Source organism: Tasmannia lanceolata, unplaced genomic scaffold, assembly GCF_043159265.1.
Source record: "Tasmannia lanceolata isolate RefF3 unplaced genomic scaffold, GAP_Taslan_0.1 ptg000003l, whole genome shotgun sequence".
Taxonomy (NCBI): Eukaryota; Viridiplantae; Streptophyta; class Magnoliopsida; order Canellales; family Winteraceae; genus Tasmannia; species Tasmannia lanceolata.
In genome coordinates, this window is record NW_027518680.1 from 18,135,827 (window position 1) to 18,158,364 (window position 22,538).

The 22,538-nt window shown below is 36.9% G+C and overlaps 1 pseudogene; it reads right to left on the minus strand.

Moving 5' to 3' along the window:
• Positions 1-11,745: 11,745 nt before the first annotated feature.
• LOC143861712 (senescence-specific cysteine protease SAG39-like) lies at positions 11,746-18,723 on the minus strand (annotated as a pseudogene).
• Positions 18,724-22,538: the final 3,815 nt, after the last annotated feature.

Sequence of the window (22,538 nt, forward strand, 5' to 3'; positions counted from 1 at the left end):
CCAAGGTGGGACACACAATACCTTTGTGGATGTGCCCTACCACATTTATAGAGTAAATCAAATATTATGACAAACTTATAACAACCAAATTATGAGGGTCTTAACTTCAATTAAAATTGTAGAAGACCCATCAAAATGATGTTTTAACAACTCATTAAAACCCATTTCTATAAAAGCTACAAAAACAATCATATGTGCATACAACCCATTTCTTTGGTGGGAGTGAAATGCCCACAACAATGAGAATGAGAGAGAGAGAGAGAGATGGCTGCTCTGCACAGTATAAAGTTGGGTGGGGAATCGACTCACACTATTGACGCATACTTTTTGAAGTAACACCTGTTCAAGCGTGACATTTTCTTGCTTGTTTACACTTGTAACGTGAACTCTAAGGTCCCGTCACGCTAAAGTACGCAGATTTGTGACTAATGGGTTATTTTGAAATTCCTCTGAAAAGTCACGCGCCACTAACGCGTTACTCTTCAAGTCACGCGGAGGTCGCGTGAATCCTTCCCAACTAAAAAACACGTATTTTGAAATTCCTCGAAGAAAGCACGTATTTTCCACTTGACTATATGACTAGAAAACAAGTGTTACCATGAGCAACTCTAGAATATTTAACACCATTGGAAATTTATATTTTATAAAATGGGAAAACTTGGGTTTTCCCAAGCTTTTTAAAGCCATAAAAGTGTAATTTTTTTTAATTATTACGTAGTTTTTATTTGAAATGAACTATTACATAACTTACAAAGGATTTGCTAGCATCCATCGCAAAAGACATTTCGTGTAGCGTGATGCATGTGAGAACAGCAACCTCACGAATAAAGACAAAATCTGTTGGAAAGTGGGCCTCTGTGGCTGCTCTCACATGCAACAAACATTCTCTGCGAAATGCCTTTTGCGATGGACGCTAGCAAATCCCACTTATAAATTTAAAGTGGGACGCTAGCAAATCCCTCTTATAGACATTAGAAAACTGTGCATAGTTCGCTATGCGGTGACACTATTCTACAAAAAATATATGTTTTTTTACTGGGATTTGCTAGTGAGACCATCGCAGAAGGCATTTCGCAGCTAGGCTGTTGCATGTGAGAGCAGTCACATAGGCTCACATTTTGTCTTATTCATTTAATTCATCCGAGGTGGCTGCTCTCACATGCAATAGCCCAGCCGCAAAATGCCTTCTGCGATGGTCTCTAGCAAATCCCTTGTAATAAATATCTTACATGTTCTCGCATATTACTTTTTTTACATAAAGGTCCTTTTAAGGAGATTTTGTTAAAGTTAGTGTCTGTATAACTAGGAGATTTTTTTAAAAAAGGGAAAATGATCATAAAAATGTTCTTTTTGCCTGAAATTGTCAGAAAAGGGGGCTGTTTTCTAAATTACAGAAGAAGGAAGGAGGGGGAAAACTTAGCCCATTTCCGGACGAGAATACCCCCCCCTTCCCTCTTGAAGTTTCCTCATCCAATCATCCCTTATGAATGTTTGCCAAAAGTCACATTTTTAACTTGTTGTCATGATTGCTTACTTTTTACCTTCTTCAACCTCTTCTCAAAGGCAAAAACCTTGTATCCTCTTCTCACACTGGCATGAAAAATCCATTTTAGTGTTCTTTCATTCGGCATCAAACCCATTTGTACTACCTTCTTCAATCTCTTCTTAAAGCCATATTTAAAAACCTTGTATTGCTCATCTTCTCAAAGTCCCATGAAAAACCCATTTTAGTGTCTTCTTGCATTTGGCATCAAACCCATTTGTACTTTTTGCCTTCTTCAACATCTTCTCATTTGCATGCTTTATTCCACGTAGGGAGGGGTTTTGGTTCCATTTGGCATCAAATTTAGGGTATTCTCTCCCTCTTAACTTTGTTCTTTGAACATAGATGTTTGAAGTGCTAAATAGTGGTTCGGAGTGCTAAATGGTGGTTCCCTAATGTTAAAGCAGTTGTTGGGAGTGCTAAATAGTGGGTCTAACTATCAGTGGTTTGGAGTGCTAAATAGTCGTTCTTTAGTGTTAAAACAATGGCTCTTTATGTTAAATAGTGGTTCTTTAGTATTAAAACAGTGCTTGAGAGTGTTAAATAGTGGTTCTAATTAACTAAATAGTGGTTCTTAGTGTTAAAATAGTGGTTTTGAGTGCTAAAAAGTGGTTCTTAGTGTTCAAATAGTGGTTTGGAGTGTAAAACAATGGTTCTTTGTGTTAAATAATGGTTCTTTATTGTTAAAACAGTAGTTGGGAGTGTTAAATAGTGGTTCTTAGTGTTAAATAATGGTTATTTAGGGTTAAAACAATGCTTGGGAGTGTTAAATAGTGGTTCTTGGTGTTTTTGAGTGCTAAGTAGTGGTTCTTAGTATTTAAATAGTGGTTCTTAGTGTTTTTTAGTGCTAAGTAGTGGTTCTTAGTGTTTAAATAGTGATTCTTAGTGTTTTTTAGTACTAAGTAGTGGTTCTTGGTGTATAGATAGTGGTTTGGACTGCTAAATAGGGGTTCTTTACAGTTAAAACAGTGGTTTGGACTGTTAAATAATAGTTCTTAGTTTTAAATAATGGTTCTGTAGTGTCAAAACAGTGGTTGGGAATGTTAAATAGTGGTTCTAATTAACTAATATTGGTTCTTAGCGCTAAAATAGTGGTTTTGAGTGCTACATATAGGATCTAATTAACTAAATAGTGGTTCTTAGTGTTAACATTGGTTTTGAGTGTTAAATAGTGGTTCTTGGTGTTTAAATAGAGGTTAGGAGTGGTAAATAGGGGTTCTTTAGTGTTAAAACAGTGGTTTCGAGTGTTAAATAGTGGTTCTAAATGTTTAAATAGTGGTTTGGAGTGCTAAATAGTGGTTCTTAGTGTTAAAACAATAGTACTTAGGGTTAAAACAATGGTTCTTAGTGTTAAAACAGTGCTTGGGATTGTTAAATAGTGGTTCTAAGTAACTAAATTGTGCTTATTAGTGTTGAAATAGAGGTTCAAAGTAACTAAATAGTAGATCAGAGTAACTAAATAGTGGTTCTTATTGTTAAAATAGTAGTTCACTCATTCCTATCTTATCCTTGCAGGGTTTGTAAATATGGTAGAGCGAAGGGCTTCCTTTCTTATCCTTTCACTGTAATTACAACTTGATGAGCTAAAACGTAAAGAGGTCGACTTGTAGGTCGACATGTTCAGTGCCATTACAATCTGATGAGCTAAGAAGTAAGGAGGTTGACTTGTAGGTCGACCTGTTCAATGTAATTACAACCTGATGAGCTAAGACGGAAAGAGGTCGACTTGTAGGTCGATCTGTTCCCAAAAAAAAATTCACATTGATGTGTCTCACTTAATTTGACATCAATGGCAAGGGACAAAGAATGAAACAGACAAAGATGAAAGGGAGAAATATATGCCAAAAATAGATCCCACAAATAGGTGCCACACATTTACATTAACTAACTTTAGAGATCGCCTTTCATTTACATTATTTATATATCTTCAAATCACCACCACCAACACCATCACCACACTGACTACTCCATATACTCTCCTTTCGTTTACAATCAGAACATCTCTTCTACTTAGTATTTACTCTCCCATATACTCTATCTAAGATTAGTGCTACATCCCTCACTTGAAAGGGTACCTTCCCACCTATTAAGAATGAATTGCTTTTACGTTGCTAGGAATGTAACAAAGTGGTCAAAATTGCCTTGTGCAATTTGACACCTTCTAGGTTAAGCAAATGACGAAATGAGCTTCTTTGTATCCATTTCTCATGGGCCTTCTTAAGATTCAAGGACTGGATGCAGTTGTGAAACTTGGAAGGACAAAATCTAGATATAACGTAACTTGGCTGCACAAAAAGGAATTATTATAAAAACAGAAAAATTTACCAAAGACTTAAAATGAATGAAAACTAATGCATTAGGATCCAAGTTACTCACCATGATCACTAGATGGTGAAAGATCACGGTCCGTACTGATAAGTTTCTGCCTTTCTCTACAAAAAAAAAAGTATGTTAAAAGATGTGAAATCAAATTATCAGAATATGAATTCAATTTGAAAGTAACTAAGACACTAAATTTCAACTATCTCCTCTTCTCGCTATTTAGATGGAATCAAACCCAATGAAAATAAATTACACCTATTTAGATTGAATCCAATCCAGTGAAAACAAATTAGAACCTATTTAGATGGAATCCAACCCAATGAAACCAAATTACACCTATTTAGATTGAATCCAACCCAATAAATCCAAATTAGACCTATTTAGATGGAATCAGATCAAATGAAAACAAATTAGACCTATTTAGGTGGAATCCAATCCAGAGAATACAAATTAGACCTATTTACATGGAATCCAATCCAATCAATCCAAATTATAACCTATTTAGATGGAATCCAAGCCAATGAATCCAAATTAGACCTATCTAGATGGAATCCAACCCAATGAATCCAATCCAATGAATCCAATGTTTGAACCACTATTGAGACCCTCTAAACCATTAACAGACCCTCTGAACCACAATTACTCCCTTGGACCACCATTAAACCCTCTCAACCACTATTTACAATGTGTGAACCATTGTTGAGGCCCTTTGAACCACTATTACACCCTTGGAACTACCGTTACCCTCTCAACCACTATTTACAATGTTTGAACCATTATTGAGGCCCTTTGAACTACTACTATATCCTAGGAACCACTGTTAGACATAATTACAGTGTTTCAACCACTATTGAAACCTATGAACCACTATTGGACCCTTGGAATAACTATTGAGGCCCTCTTAACAACTATTAGACACTTGGAACCACTATTACACCCTTGGAACCACAATTCAGGCCCTCTAAACCACTATTAGACATTAGGAACCACTCTTGAGAGGTTTGAACCTCTAATTACAATGTCAGAACCATGGTTGAGGCCATTTGAACTACTATTATACCAAAGGAACCACTATTAGACACTGGGAACCAACTCTTAGACCCTTGGAACCATTGTTGAGAGGTTAAGAACCTCTATTACACCCTTGGAACCACAGTTGAAACATCTATTACACCCTTGCAACCACTATTACACCCATGGAAACACTATTTAGGCATTTTGAACCACTATTAGACATTTATTACACATTTGGAACCACTATTAGACATTTGGAACAACTGTTGAACCACTATTGAGGCTTTCTGAACAACTATTGACTTTCAGAACCACTATTAGTGGCTTTCTAGACTACTATTGAGTTTCAAAACCACTATTACACCCTTGGAACCACTATTGCAACCCTCTAAATAGTGGTTCAGAGGGTGTTTATAATGGTTCCAAGTGTGTCAATAGTGGTTCCGAGAGCTCAATGGTGGTTCTGAACCAGAAATAGTGGTTCCGAGCCAGAGGAAATAAAAAAAACGACACAAAAAAATATGTTTGTTGAGAACCAGAAGAAGGAGGTGAACATGGAGATGGAGGGTCTCAAATTTCACCATAAACCCAAAAGAACCCTAAACCCATATGGAAAAACGAATAAATTGGAGAAAATATAAAATGAGAAGGGACTAACCTCAACTTCGATCGCTCCAGGGGGTGGTTCTCGTTGCTGTTGTTGCCGCCGTTGCCGATGGGAAACGGAGAAGACAAGGCAAGCTACAGTGAAAATGGAGTTGGAGAAGATGAGGTAAAAAGATGAAAGATGAAAAAGTAAAAAAATACATTAAGGCTATAAAGGGCATTCTCGTTCGGAAATGGGCTAAGTTTTCTCCCTCCTCCCTTCTTTGGTAATTTAGAAAATAGCCCCCTTTTCTGACAATTTCAGTTAAAAGGTACATTTTTCATTTAAAAAAATGATAGGGAGACCAACCTTGTTCGAAGTTCCAAACCATTCATTTGGATCAACCCAATGTAAACAGGTTGAGCCCCAAAAACCATCTTCAAAGGACGATTCTAAGTTTCTAACCCTCTTATCTGTAGAAGGACGACACATTATATAACTCTACCCAGCACAGTTATTTGGAAGCCTTTAAGATTTATTTACATTTAATCTTACAGGAAAATGTTTTTGGATTTAAATATGATTAATTGCAAATGATATTTATAATAGTTTTAAATATGATATAGCTAATGACTTCCAAAGAGACCTCAATGTCTCATTTGTAAATAAGATTAAATCAAATCAATCTTATTACAAGAGAAAAACCACTTTTGGGGGCATCCCAAGAAGCACTTACTCTCCTAATCTTATTACAAGAAAAAAAGAAATAAGAAAAGGAAAAGGAAAAAAAAAGGAAATGGAATATTATAACAACTAAGGGCCACTTTTGTTGGCATCCAAAGATGCCCTTATTCTCCTAATCACAACCTATATTTCTTATAGGGTGCTGATAAATTTGCCCTCTATCTTTTACCCATTCACCCCCTTTTAACCATTTTACCTGTTGTGAAGCCCACCACAGCCATTTCACAGCCTCTACTCTCTCTCTCTCTCTCTCTCTCTCTCTCTCTCTCTCTCTCTCTCTCTCTCCGTCCAGTGTAGTTAGTGCACCGTGTGTAGGGGTGTGCGTGTACGTGTGTATGATGCGCAAGTGTGCCAGCCTCTTTGGAGACAAAGATTGGAAACTCAATTCTAGGGGTCGACGACCAAAATGGTTCCGTGCCCGTACCATGGGATTGGATTTCAGGCCATCCAATCCCAGGAGATGGAAACATTTTCTGCTCGAGGTCAAATATCAGTAACCTCCACTGGACGTCCCTGTTAGAAAATAGTATTGTAATCTGTAATTTTTTGGATACGAAATATACAAATATAGCTCCACAGAAGATGAACAGATGGTAGAAACCAGCAATAATTAATCTGCAGACAAAACAAAAGAAGAAATGACTTATCGAGTTGAGGCACGAAGGATCTTCGCTGTCCTTAAGGCAAATCTTGCCCCACTATGAAGAATCAACGGTGCAGATGGGCGTCTCGACGTATGCCTCCAAGATACAACAACTCTCGCTCCAGGGGTGTGCACTCACACAACCCGGATGCCTTAGAACTCGCTTATTAGTGCCAAAAATGCCTTGATCAGAAAGCTTTGGGGAAAAACAACAGTTGCAGAAAGCAGAAAGGGAGAAGAACGAGAAGAGGAAGACTTTCCGCTTGGGATAGATTTTCCTCTCTCTAAATCCGATTTTTATAGAAAGGAAAGAATCTGTTGGAAATCGAAACGTTGCAATACTTATTGCGTAATTAATGTTTCCTAAACGGCCCACTAAGCACATGGAGACGTTTGCAAACGGTAACAAAATCATTATTTTAAGAAAAATATGAGAGGAAAAAAGAAAAAGTAAAAGAAGAGCTTCGGGCCCACACGCGCGGCCGGCCGAGCCGTGCTGGGCCGGGAGGCGCGCGTGTGTAGTATGGTCTAGCCCATCGAGCCACCCGACGGCTCATGCGCGAGGGTCTCTCTTTTTTCTCTTCTCATTCACAAGACAATGAGAGTGGAAGTATATATATGGACACTCTTTTCCTCATAAACTTCCCATCTTGGACTAAAGGTTTTCACAAGACCTTAGCCCTTTTGGAGGGAAGTTCAAATTTTGGGAGAGACTTCCAAAAGCCTAAAGTAAGTCCTAAAGGGGAAACCACAAAAAGACAAAATAGAATCCCCTCTTGTAAATTTTGAATTATAAAGAACTTTAAAAAAATTAAAAGTCAACAGTCCCTGCACACTCGCTCCTGTCGCCCTTAAAGTGACATTTGATCCCTTTTTTGGCCTTATAGGCCAAGCTTGTTCATCTACAAGGTGGTCGTGGAATCGGCTTCCTCAATTTTATCAAAATGTATAGCCTCAAGTCAACATGCATTCCCCTGTAATCGGTCTCCAATTTCAAGGGGCAGATATTTGAGCAGTAGAATCTAAGGCTTCTAAAATATAATAGGTATCGACCACAATTCCTCTTTAGTGAACCACAAACCCGAGGAAAAAATATTATGTTCATGCGGTCGTTGCCATGTCCCTAGACTATGCTGCCGGGTTGGAGGTGTGACACTCGTATTTTTGTTATTATCTTTTACTACAATCATCCTCCATATACACTCAATCAAATGGGAATATTTAGATAGAGAATGCTTTGAATGTGCACTCTTTCCATATTGCAATCGTAGGGGGGCATGGGATATACTTAGGAGAAAATTTTAGACAGAGATATAGTCCATTTAGATAAAACTACAAATCTACAAGGTCCAACTGAAATTCTTTTTGCTTGAATTCTTGCAAGTTGTTGGACACTTTTCCCACAAGGATGATTTAGACTGGATGAAGATAAACAACGATATAGAATTACATGACAAAAGTAACTATGGCTATAAGAGGGAAGGCCTTCATGCTGAGCAATTTTCACATAAAATATATAACATCGGTGGTCACAGAGAAATGATATAATAAAAGTAGAAGGGATATAAACTGTCATGCCCCAAACCCCACCCTGGGCGTAGGACGTGGCATTGCCGTACACCTGCAAGATATCCCACAAGCATACAAGGCTACAACGCAATAACAGAAATAAACCTGGCATTCCATAACAAAAATATCAAATTCTCAAATAATGTAGACCCAACATAGCCAAATCAAATCTCAACTCTCCCATGAATCAAAATAAATAAACATAGACATAGTCTTACACATTTGTTTACCAATACTCACTGTCTGAAACAAAAGCAAATAAGCTAAATAAAATCCCCAAGCTCCTAAGGTTCCGAAACTAAGCTTCTTCTTCCTCGTTCACCTCACGATGATCACAATCTGAAAATGTTAATATAACCACAGTCAGCTGAAAAGCTCAGTACATAATAACGCACTACAAAAGTGGGACCAGGCATGCTAGAAAAGAGAGGTTCGTAATAGAATAGAAGGATATAAGCCACAAGTGAGATAGTTAACACAAGTTCAATGTTGAGGAGTAAGGTTCATAAAGACATAGGTCAAAGTGTCACAACAAAAGAGTCACAACGTTCAAAGGATCAAAGGCCAATAATGAATAAAGTAGGTACAAGCTACACAAGGCATATGTATTCACAAGTACAATAACTAAAAAATAAAATCCATAAAGTGATGGCTCAAATTGTCACAACGAAGGGAGTCACAAGTCCTGAAGGTCACTGATGGGAGTCAATATGGGTACGATACCACCTCGAGATCATCGGCTTAGTCCAAAAAGAAAGTTATTTTCACCCCGACTGCCCACGGATCCACAAAGCGAGTTATTGCTTACACCGACCGCCCACGGTGTTGGAACTAGTTCCTAGGTTCACATACCTGTCGACAGGATCAGCGTATAGCACCCACTGACGGAACCCAAAAGCCAAAGTACTATCCCCATTGGTGCGGGCGCAAAAGTTCACATATACCTAAGCCTCTCAAAAGGTGTCCAAAGTTCACATAGTCCAAAAGGTGTTCAAAGTTCGAAGTGACTGTCTCACATGAGTTTCATAATGGTTTCATAAAGTAGAGAGTGTACAATATTCCGAAGGTTCATATAGTTAGGAAAACTGAAAGGGGTTCCATAAGTCCAAAGTAATGCCTCTAGCATGTGTATCAAATAACAAGATTCAATAGAGTTCATTCAAAGAAAGGAGTTAAGCATGCAAGACCCAAGTAAAGATCTGAAATTCTATGCAAAGGTTCACATGTTCAAAAGATGTTAGGAAACTATGATAAAAAAATGTGATATTGAATGGTAAATTGCAACACTAGAGTAGTAATAAATTACGTACTTCGGTTGAAGTTCGAAATCCTTTTCACAGTACACTTTGGTTACCTACAATCAATAGTATGCGTATTCCCTATGAGTTCCATCATTAATATCAGTCTTATGAGGCATATATATCCTTCCACGGACACAAGACACCTTTTGGAGCCCAATCGAAAAAGAATCAGTAAACTATCCTAGGGTTCTTTTTAGTATTTTAGAATTATCATCATTATAGAGTCTCCAAAACTTTTTAAAACTATTTTTAACAGAAAGAACGCATTTCCAGCATGTCCGTAGAGTAGAAGAGCATAAAAAACGGAAGAGAAACGAAAAAGTTATGATTTTTCGAAGTTTCACAAAATTTCAACGTTCGGACGTCCGACTGGTGTACCTTAGGACGTCCGAAAGCCTTCCGAAGATACAAGCCAGAGAAGCAATTCTACTGGTACCCCTTCGGAAGTCCTAAACTATGCTTCGGAAGTCCTAAGGTCGCGGATTGGGTTTTATTTTTGCAAAAATTCCAGATTCGTCCCGAAAACTTCAAAAGGCCATATAACTTTCTCGTTTGACCTCCGATTCGCGCGTAGTCAGATCTATTGGATTTGTATCAATGAGAGGAATCCATCTAATCCAATTTCACGCTTCAAAGATAAAAATTATTTATCATAATTTAATCTAAACTTTTAGGTTAAGTCCTTAAAGACAAAAAATTTTAAAATCCAAACGATCCGATCTTAGGTCCGTTAGGGTTCCGTAATGAAGCGAACCCTAAGGAATCAAAGATTAGTCCTCAAACACATCTTAAATGAAATTAAAACCTTTACTTTCTGACTGCAAAATTCTCCTAAGATGTGTATTTATAGGCTTTCTTAAAGAAGCCCTAATCTAACTCTGACTGACAAAAAAGCCCCTCTTTAATAGAAGGGGACTAATTTTTTTTCCAAAGGGGTAATTTCAGGTATTTACATTCTACCCCCTTACAAAAATTTCGTCCTCGAAATTTACTCATTAAGTTAGCTTCTTATTCTGAACAATAAGCTGAGTTGTAACACACAAGGCAGTATAATTCTATACTTGATTTTTCTTATTCACTTCACACACTGGACAACCTCTTAGAAGGGGCCTCTATCATCAGGCCGACACAAGGTATCCTAGGGAGAATATGTAATTCTAGGCTAGGATTCACACGATATTTACTGAGTTTGCTCCACTCACTAATTTAGTTAATTTTGACTTTCAAACGTACAATTTAACAACACACTTATAGGTTTCAAATAAAATTTTTATTTTCCTTTCTATGTTCATTACATTACTGAAGGTAGAATCCAAAATGTGAATGGTTCAATGATCCATAGCAACAATAAAGATCTCTCACTGTTTATCGAATAAAATTTTAAGCTAGATTTAATACATACGAGATAGATCTCTCTCTAAACACGGAACAAGGGATAAAACTTAAATGGTCATAATACAATATAATTCAGAGGGTTTTAGCCGAAGGCATAGATCAAATATAAAAGTCCACATAGTCAAAATCTGATAAGATATGAGGGATTCAAACGTGCATCACAAGTCGATTATCGGAGTTCAGTTTTTCATATTATGATAGGATTCAAAAGGCTTTAGGAGATGAACATGGATCACTTAACTATTCTAAATGTCACACATTCATATTCTAAAAGGGTTAAGTGTTCTCTTCTCTTCACACATTCATATTCTGAACATGGATTCAAAAGGGTTTAGGTGTTCTCTTCTCTTCACACATTCATATTCTGAACAGTGGATTCAAAAGGGTTTAGGTGTTCTCTTCTCTTCCCATACGAAAATTTTCTTTTAGGGCTGCAGAAAACGGTATAGGGTTTCTTAATGGTTGTAAAATTCTCCTAAGATGTGTATTTATAGGCTTTCTTGAAGAAGCCCTAATCTAACTCTAACTGTCACTGACAAAAACGCCCCTCTTTAATAGAAGGGGACTAATTTTTTTTAAAGGGGTAATTTCGGGTATTTAAATTAACAAAGGAAAGAAGTATCATATATTACGCAGTTGGGTAAGAGGCATCCATGGCAATACCACAAAGACCTTCCTTAGCGTCAATGTCCCTTTGCATCCTTATGTATCCTTCCTTCTTCACCCCATCCATTGCCCGATGAATTCTTCACTATCCAATATTTGGTCCCATCGTCACTAGTTCCATAACCCACTATTACGAACCTAGATCGGTTCGCAACGGATTGATCTTCTCAGAGGGAAGATCGGCCTCTTAACCCGCTTCGAGGGAAGGGTCGTTCCTCCTTTCTTTGCAAAAACACAATTTGGAGATAAATTTCTTCATTCCTCAAGAAAGGCTACGTATAAGTTATTTGTAGAAAATCCATAATCTAGATAATCCTTATCTTTAAGACTCCTACACATCACAAACCTGCAAAGCAAATCCTGCCAACCAATAAATCTAAACTAATTTATTCTAGCCCAAGTGGGACCCAAATTTATTCTAGCCCAAGTGGGACCCATAGAGGCACGTAACATTCCTCCCCTCTTGGAATCAACCTTGTCCCCAAGGTTGAAGAATAAGCGCGAATCAATTGGTAAAAAATCAAATCTTGCGCATTTTTCAAAAGTCTTTTTCTGTCTCACTTCTTCTCTTTGTCTTGCGATTTGTCATCATTTCACATGTCATCGCCAATGGTCGCGGCAGCTCCATCTTTAAACGGTTCTCACCGTATTGTTCATCAAAGCTCATTCGTTGAGTCTTTTTTGTCTTTTTGGAATGATTGGAACATTGAAGCACAGATGGCGGAGAGTGAAGATCTTTTCGATGGCGTTTGATAGTGTGAGATGAAAGGCGTCGAGGCTTTTTTGCCTTTTCTTCTAGCTGAATTTTTTATGTCTTCTTCTTTAGTCATCTTTTCTGTTTCGTCATGCATGCCTTTTCGATCGTTGTCCCGATTTTGTTCAAGCCTTCCACAAACCGTCGATGTCCTTTCATCATTTCAAAAACGAGTGCTTTGATCTTCTCAAGATCTCCACGTATGGCTTCCCAAACTCCGAAGGCGCAGCCCTGACGCAAGGTCGACTGCTCTGATACCACTTGTTACGAACCTAGATCAGTTCGCAACGGATTGATCTTCTCAGAGGGAAGATCGGCCTCTTGACCCGCTTCGAGGGAAGGGTCGTTCCTCCCTTCTGGGCAAAAACACAATTTGGGGATAAATTTCTTCATTCCTCAAGAAAGGCTATGTACAAGTTATTTGTAGGAAATCCTAATCATAATCCTTATCTTTAAGACTCCTACACATCGCTGTAGACACCCCCATTTTGCTATGCTTTGAAAAGCAAGAGATTCAGAAGTTTCATCGAGTCTTGAGTCTGTCATCCGCATTAGATTAGGTATTTTTTGCATTTTTAAGGAGTTTGAAGTTGATTCGCAATCCTAAAAGTCTCTAGGGGGTTCCATTGGCCTCCGGAAGATGAAAATTCAAGTTTCTGATCAAGTAGGAAAACCTGCTATTTTTTGAATTTCTTAGGGTTTTCCCTATTTTTCATCAGTTTTTGCACTACAGGGGTATTTTGGTCATTTCCAGTGTGTCCCATGTGACTCCCAAGTTGTGTCTGAGAAATCTTGAGTGATTCCATGAATTAAAAAAAAAAAACTTTCTAAATTTAGAACTTCTCAGGGGTTTCAATTGATTTAGAAATTTTGTGAGACGAGGGCATTTTGGGCATTTTCAGGGGATTCCAAGTGATCATGTTTGATATCATCCACTAAAAGGAGCCAACTTAAAAACTTTCTATTTTAGAAGTTTGACCATGAAGACTTTCCATTTTTAACTTTTTCCTTCAAGGGCAATTCGGTTTGAAGGTATTTTGGTCACTTTTTAATATGTGTTGATCAAACGAGGTCATTTGGGCAAAAATAGTTTTTCCAAGGGGTGAATGAGGTAAGGCCATGTGTGTAGGACCCACCATGTGCATCACATGGTGTGGGCCGACCATTATAAATTTCGAATTATTCTTTGAAATTGGTTGGATTTCAAAAAAGATGAGAAAGAGAAAATGGCTAATATGACCAGGTTACTAAAACGGCCATAACCTTTTAACCACTTGTCCGAAAAATTTATAGTTGTACTTGTTGAAAATGTCTCTAGAAGCGTCATAAGTTTCTAGTTTGCAACTTCTCGTGATTCTTCCACGAAACAAGTAAAAAATGAGCTTTAAAATCAAGCAGTGCCATTTGGATGGGAATTCCAGCCCATTAAATTTTTTGTAACTCTTCAACCGATTGGCCCAATTGAAAGAGTAAATATGCGTTGGAAAGGTATTTGAAAGAACTACAACTTTGTAGTTTACAACATTTCCTAATTCTGCATCTAAATAGGTAAAAAATGAGCTCCAACGTTGGGCAGTCCTTTTTGGACGAAAATATTTCATAAAAGGGTGTGTTTCCCATATGTAAAAGCTTCTAAAATAATCTTAAAAGATCTCTTCCGTATAATTAGAATGAAATTCTTGCTTAGTAAGGAATCCTAATTAGAAAACATCTCTATCTTATAAAGTAAAGGAAAGAAAGAAAGAGGAAAATATTGGAAACTTACTAAATATGGAGTCCTCACAAAGGAAACTTCTTATTCAATTCAAACTCTTGATTTTCTATGTAAACAACACACCAAACCCTAGATGGGGAGCTTGCAAAAACGTCCAAAATGGCCTCCTTCTTGGAAAAACGTCACATCTTGATTGGGGTGTGGAGATCATCTTCTTCAAAGTTCTATATTATTTCTTCCATCTTTCTTCTAAATTCAATATATTGGAGATTATTGGATTATTCTTCAGGATTTTTTCAGCGTTTATAAGGGTGTGAAAGCGAATATCCTGGATATACACACCCTAGAGACAAGGAAAGCGATCAACGGTTAGTATTCGTCTTTCACATAAACTAGGAACTAGAAAAGCGTGCTAGATTAGATTTTTAGTTTTCTTTGGTTTTATGATACATATGGATGTGTTTATAATTGAATTTTTGATATGATCTAATATGAATCATATTCTTTTTAAATTCAAATTATTGCTGGAAAATTAGTTTTTCTTGATTTAAGATCAATTTTCTTTCAAATCTCTTTCGATATGGGTTTAAACTCGATTTTCAAAGCAAGTGGTTTGAATCAATGGTTTTCTTCAAACCCGATTTTTTCTGAGATTAAAGCATAATTAAAAAATTCTAGTATCCTATATTTCCAGCTAAGTTGGATTCGTTTTGACGCCGATTTAGCTGTTCGAGCAATTGCCTAGAAAAAGAGAATTTTTCGAAGAGAAAAATCAAATATATAGCAAAACAAATTGGAATTGGCTGAAATTTTGATTCCAGTAGTTTTTATTATTTCTAGCTCACTCAAAAATTTTTGGGATTTTTTTATTTAATTTAATACCTTTAAAAATTATTTTAAAATTGAGTAAATTATTAAAAATACCAAACGAATTCGAAAAGCGACGAAACTTTTCAGATCAATATCTTAAATATATTTGGAGGTTTTTATGAATTATTTTTTGAAAAATCACTTTTTTCATGGTTTTCTATTCGAAGCATCGTTATACGTGCGATTAGGGTTTTCTATGTAAAACTGAGATTTTTTTAAAAATTTCTTTTCAAATCAGTTACTTATGTTGCTAGGATGATGTAGAAAAATTTTAATTAATTTTTAAAAAGTTTTGATTTAAATTTCAAATTTTTATGGTGTTTTGAGTTTAAAGTTTCTAGGAAATCATTGATTTTTCATTGAAAATTGAGTTTTTAAAAATATACTTATCGTCAAAAGTTGAAATTTGGAAGAAAAATAATATCATTCATTTTTTATCATCTGTGAATTTTTCATGATTTTAGGATTACAGTAATTCTTTGTTTTTGATTTGTCTTTCAAAACATCCAGATTTTGTTAGATTTTAAATTGGTAGCAACTCATAGTAAAATTTGATGAAAATTTTACAGTAGGCTTTTAATATTATTGATTAAATCATTAAAAATTGAATTTAAGTACAAAAATGGTAAAAAATTTCAGAATATCTTAAATTTTCAGTATGTATGTAATCCTTAAGCCACTTAAACAGAAACCTTAAAAGCAAATAACTTCCTTCCCAAAGTGCTAATCTGGCCTAAATTTTGAGAAAATCATTAAAAATTGAATTTAATGCTAAATACCATGAAAATTTCCAGAATATCATAATTTTTCAGAAAACATGTAATTCTTAGGTGGGTGAAACAGAAACCTTAGGAATCATTAATCTCCTTTGTAAACTTGCTATTCTAGATGCAAAGATTGTATTTATAATCGTATCCTAATTGCGATCAATCCTTAACAGTTTAAGCATTTAAATTGTAATATGTTGTTGGCTTCGAGGTCGTTGTCCATGAAAATCCTGAGAATATGCCAGGCAGTAGTATATTCTAACTTATGTGCCAAATTGTATGAGGATGGAAAGAACAATTCCCTTCCATGAATGCAACCCAAGTATGAGACTTGTCAGCCTTTAGAGCCTTAGATTCTCCCTGAATTTTAGGTGTGAGGAACCCTTAAAAAAATAGAAAAATCATTAACTTAATAATAAATTTGGGTTGGACAAACCCAAGTTCAAGTTGATTTTGGAACTGTTGGATTGCGGTCCCACCTTGTAGAAACCCTTAGAGTCCATTTAGGAACACTTATGTCACGTTGTGTTCTAGGTCTTAGGGTGTCCTAGAGTTGGGAATCCAGCCTCTTGACGGCCGGTTGCTATTGGTAGCAACTGAGCCTTAGATTAGATTTCACTAGTTAACCTTTTTTTTCCTATAGGACATGCCTAGTTAACCTAGGATGTAGGGCCCACTTGCATTAGTCTAGGGGATGTTTTTGCACTTAGATAGGACCATATAACATCTTAGATGGAGTCCTAGGATAATAAAACCTACCCAACTTGAATTAAATAATTTCTCTAAAACTGTTGAAACAGTCTATCAAGTCTAGACGGTGTCCTAGATGTCTTAGGCATGTAGCTTAGTTTAGGCCACCGAACTACGTCGACTCTGATCCCAGTGAGGCTTGGGTACATAGGCAGCTTGGATGTTTGGATGGCATTCCATGCACGAGTCGACCCTGCACACTCCAGTATGGTTTTTAGGATTTTATTCTGTTTATTTCTTTTTCATTTTTCAAACCCTAAATCAAATTGATCAAATTACTTAGGATTTTTTCCAAAATTAGTTCTAGGAGAACTTTCACATAGATCGAATCAAACATATTTAAGAGAATCAAAAGACGCATCTAGGAATCACATCAAGATTAGATTTTAGGGTGCATGTCACATAGATCACATCAAAAGAGTTTAAATGAGCCTTTTAAAAGAAATTCAAGAGAGTTAACCTTTGGAATTGAAGACCGGATTATCGGGCAAGAATGGTGCATGTGGTGATAATTTCCCATATCTTCCATTCTCGTATTCAGGTAACGAATCTAGACTTCTGGGATCGCAGATCATTGCAATGTCACTTATGGGTCCTAGGTCTCTTACCTAGGTGGCGACTCTGGTCATTCTCTTTTGCGTGAAATTCGGATTGCTTTTGTGATCCCAAGTTCACGAAAAAGATGATTTATATCAATAATAAAAGGCACACGCTATTCGCGTGGGTACGAGAGACCAAGAGAAATAGAGGCGGTTTGCGCCCTTCTTGCGGGATCAGGTCCCACAATCACAAATGACTACAAAGCAAATTCTACCAACCAATAAATCTAAACTAATTTATTCTAGCCCCTGTGGGACCCATAACAGTAACACCATGGTCGAGATTGGTACCACAATCGCCTGTAAAGACACCACTTGAGTAGAATTGGAAGGCATAACCACTAGCATCAATAGCGACAGAAATGGGTTGGTTCGGTTGTAAAGATACCACTTGAGTAGAATTGGTGTTGCAAGTCCCATCAACTCCCTCATAAGGATAGTTGGTTTCGGTTGTAAGGCCTTGGTTGTGTTGAATGAATTTGAAGGCATCATCCATGAGACCACCCTCACAAGCTTGATCCTCACCTTTAGTATCACAGTCGACTACCTCCCTGTTCAGATAGAGAAATCAACTTACCCGTCTTGAGTTGGGAAATTCCTTCCATAGCCGTAACTGCTGAGAATGCCCAACAACACCCTATGTTCCACATTTCATTATAGGTAAGTATTACTAGATGTTAAAAGTATAAAAGATGAAATAACATCTTCTCCGACAGCTTAAGCTTTTTGGAGCAATTGGTTGTTTCAAATGGTATCAGAGCGAAGGTCCTGTGTTCAAAACTCCTTGGTATCAAATATCCGCATGTAATGACCAACCCAAAAGAGGGGCCCACATGTGCCATGCGTAGGCCAACCCTAAAGAGACTAGCCACACGTGAGGGGGAGTGTTAAAGTATAAAAAGATTAAATAACACCTTCTCCAACAGCTTAAGCTTTTGGAGTAATTGGTTGTTTCACACTAGATAACAAAATCATGTGTTTTTATATTTTCATAACAAATTGATAGGCAAAAACCATGAAACTTAAGTTGATAACCTAGAATATAACAAAGCTTACCATATTGCCCTTGGTCCTTAATGGGTGTTACAGCACCTTTCTTTCTCCAGTCCATACTAGATGGCACCGTACTGACGTTCTCAAACGTGAATGTGGACATTGTTTCAAGTGCTCTTGTTAGGGAGGGCCTAAATCCATTACGAGAGGCCCTGAACTCTTCATTACTTTGGTCCTCATATTCGTTCACACTTAGCTTCTAGGGTTTATCCCCAACATTGTTGAAGGATTTTATGAATTCGACATTGTCCTTAAATATCTTAAAACGTTGCTCCTTCTCCGTTGCATCCTTGTACACACGCCCGTAACACGTCATCCATTGCTCATGCTTCTCAGACATGGGTGGCTGAGCGAGGGTGCGGGAGATGGCTTGAGAAGCCCATATTCCTAGAACGAAGAAGGTAACCAAGTAGAATTGGGAAGTTGAAGCCATGTATAAGGAGATTGTAAATGATATGATGATGAAATAGATTGTGTAAGATGGTCTAAGTTTATATAGAGGTAGAGATTAGATGGAAAAGGGTTCCTAATGTTTATATTTATTATGGTGGTGAGAGGGACTTCATTAGTGCCCGGGCAAGTGTTCTGATTTGAACGGGGAGAGTGAAACATTTTTGTTTTTGTTAGCAAAACGGGAATCCCGTATGGAAAAAAAGAAGAAGAGAGGAGAGCATTTCTCGTGACACGTGTGCAAGAATCCAAGGAAAGGGGCATGAATCCCTACAAAAGCTAAAAATCACTTTGAAATTGACCTACTGATTAGCATTAGTCGTGTATCAATTTTATTTTCTTATGCCATTCCATTAAGGAAACAAGATTGGAGATCCAAACTCAAGAACCGTTCATGAATTCACAATAGTTACCCGTGGGCCTTCTACCTCCACACGGCATTGCTCCGTCAGGCTTTCGCCCAAATAAAATAGATAGACCTTTCTCTTCGTCTCAGGTCGATGGATCTTCTCAATTGGAAGATCTCCTATATGGAGAATACACATTCCAGTTGACCGAGCCCGAGAAAAATTTCAGGGTAGCAAACATTATCTAGAATTTCTCTTAGATTTGAACCCATAGCTGATGATGGAACTAGAATAGATATTTTTAAACGTGATCCCATTTTAGAAGTGTTTTCGTTTTTTATCATGAAAGAAATTATCAACCACCGAATTTGGTTTCATATTATATACTTCTATTGGTAGTCTACGGAGCCCAACTTTTATAGTTTATAATGTTAATTTTCCCACACTATATCTTTACATAACTGTCCTTTTAAGGTGACTAGGAATTTTTTTTTAATTATAAAAAAAGTATAGCTAGGCCCACCCTGTTCGAAGATCCAAACCGTTCATTTGGATCAACCCAATGTAAACAGGTTGGGCCCCAAAAATAGTCTCCAAGGATGATCCTAACCCTCTAATCTGTTGAAGGACTTCACATTTGAGAAACTCTACAGATCGGAGGTTAAGATCATCTTCTAGAGATGATTTTGGCCCTATTTACGTTTCGGGAAATCCAAATAAAAGGTATAGATAGTCGAACAAGGTTACAAGGTGGGCCCGCTTTACTTACCGTAAAATATACCATCTAAGCATGGTTTTGATCTTAAATCATTTGTCTTATCTGATTTACTTATATTCTTTTATGTAAGACCCATATGTCATTAAGCCTACCAAAATATAATGATACCTTTAAATATGTAAACAAAGGGAATTTTGAAGTTTCTTAGGATGCCTTTAAAATTTATTACATAATTTTATGTGCAAATGTTTTTGGATTTAAAAATGATTAGTTGCAAATAATATATAGTTATAATAGTTTAAGATACGAATCATACGATGTAGCAATGACTTAGAAATAGACCTCACTGTCTCACTTGCATATAAGATGAAATTAAAGTATTCTTATTACAGATAAAGAAAATAAAGAATGCTCTTTTGGCAATCCAAAATTGATCAAAGTTGTGACTTGCATCTACGTATTAGGGGATGGTTAGTAAAGTTTGATGCATTGCAATTGTTTGAAACTTCAAGGGGAAAACCGCTAATGTTTGTTAAAGTATAAAAGAATAAATAACGCCTTCTCCAATAGCTTAAGCCTTTTGAGTAACTTGTCATTTCACATGTTATCACAGCAAAAGGTCCTGAGTTCAAGCTTCCTTGATGTTAAAAAAAATCCACATGCATTGGCCAACCCAAAAGTGGGACCACATGTGGCCAACCCAAAAAAGAGGGGCCACACATGAGGGGGAGAGTTAAAGTATTAAAGAATAAATAACCCCTTCTCCAATAGCTTAAGTTTTTGGAGTAACTCGCCGTTTCACAATGTTCACAGGAGTATATATACAATTACTCTTCTATGTCATTGTTAACTCGCTCCAGTCCCGTTTATCTCGGCCGGTGTTGCTTATCTTTGCCGAGTGTTTGCTTAATTGCCCTCTAAAGTTAATTAAAACACCTTTGACTCACGGGTTATGACTGGGGTTGCAGCTCGGGTCGTGCGGGTCGGGTTTTCAAAATCCCTACTCTACCGGAGAAATTATCTCGGCTCTAACTTTTTATTGGAAAACCCGAGATTAATAAACTCGACCCTACCCAAAATAGTTTCTTGGGTCGGTTCGGGTCTGGTTGGGTTTTTATTTTTTAGCTTAGGATAGTGACTAATTTCAAAGATTGTAGAAAAAAAAAAATTGGACATAAAAAAATCTCTAAATTTATCTCATCAAGTGTAAATATTTAAGAAATAAACTACTTTTTTCACATGACAAACATGGTCACCTCAACGAGAACACTTACACCAATATATTGGATCATAATGTCAGGTTATTCAAGAGATTTAAGAAAGTCATTGTACACCTATATAAGTCGGGTTTCAGGTTTTTTTTTTTCTTTAAACATGACCCCCCCAAGATTGGGTCAGGTTTTTCAACCTAAAACCCTACCCTACCCTACCCTACCGAAGATCCATGATTTCTAAACTCGTCCCAAGTTATTTTCCACTCGATGCAAGTTAGGTAAAACCCGACCCAAGTTGCAACCTTAGTTATAACTACGGCAACCGAGTACTCGCCTACATGCTTCTGATGGGCTTGAGTTAGTGTTTTAGAGGATAAAAATTGGGCACTGATTTTTTTCTCCCTTTGTAGGATAATGCACCCCCCTTTTAGTGTGAATTGTGGGCAGACTTTAACGCTTTTTGACGTTTTGACGTCAAAATCACGTTAAAAGCAGGGGTGTTGAGACTAGTATTGTACCTGCATTATCTGAAGAATGCAGGTAAAATAGAGAAGCTGGATCAACGGGTGTGAAGGTTCCAGAAATAGTGACATTGGTGAGACCGGACGTGTTCTCGCTAGAAGTGTGAGGGTGATGGTTGACATCAAAGACGGACGAATTAGCAGCCATGAGAGTGATGGAGACAAACAATTGAATGACCAAGAAAATGAGCCGTAGACTTCTACAAGGGCGAATTGCAGCATGAGAGGAGAAAGAAGAGGCCACAAGGACGAGTGACTCTGATACTATGTAAAATAACGTTTATTTTGAAAAACTCCACTATGCCGTGAGGCTTGGGAGAGATATATTTATATACAAAGCATACACAATTGATTGCATCAATGGCAATCTCGTTAATTTAGGATACAAATTTTCAGGGCAATCAACAAATATGGAATCCTCAATCAATCAACATGCTATAAGATTACTAATATGGGAAAACACTTCTCTCAGCTCATTTGCAATCCAATATATATAGGGAATCTTTTATCACAACCCATTTAGTAATCTAATGTATATATGAACAAATACCATTTGGGTTGATTGCTATGTTCTTTGAAGGAAAGAATCACGAGTATTGCCAATTTGGTTGAAGGGAAGAATCACGTGTCGTGATTCTCATAATAAATATTTGCCTATGGCCCATCTACAATGGGACCCACCACTTGATTTGTTTTGAACTGCTGATCTATACCCTCAGGTTGTTGTTTCGAGGATTGGTATCCTAAGAAATCTCAACACAACAACGGGAGAGGTATTTAAAAATACCTCAATTTTTATTATTTTTTGTTGCTAAATAAGCTTTGAATAAAAAGAAAAAATAAGAATATGATGGCAAAAAAGACTTACTCAGCATTCAAAATTCAAACATTTTTAACATTTTCTTTCTTCTAATTTTCTACTGACTAAATATGGATAAGAAAAGATATTAAAGCCTTCTTAGATGAGATTCAAAAGCTTATATTTGATGGGAAATGAT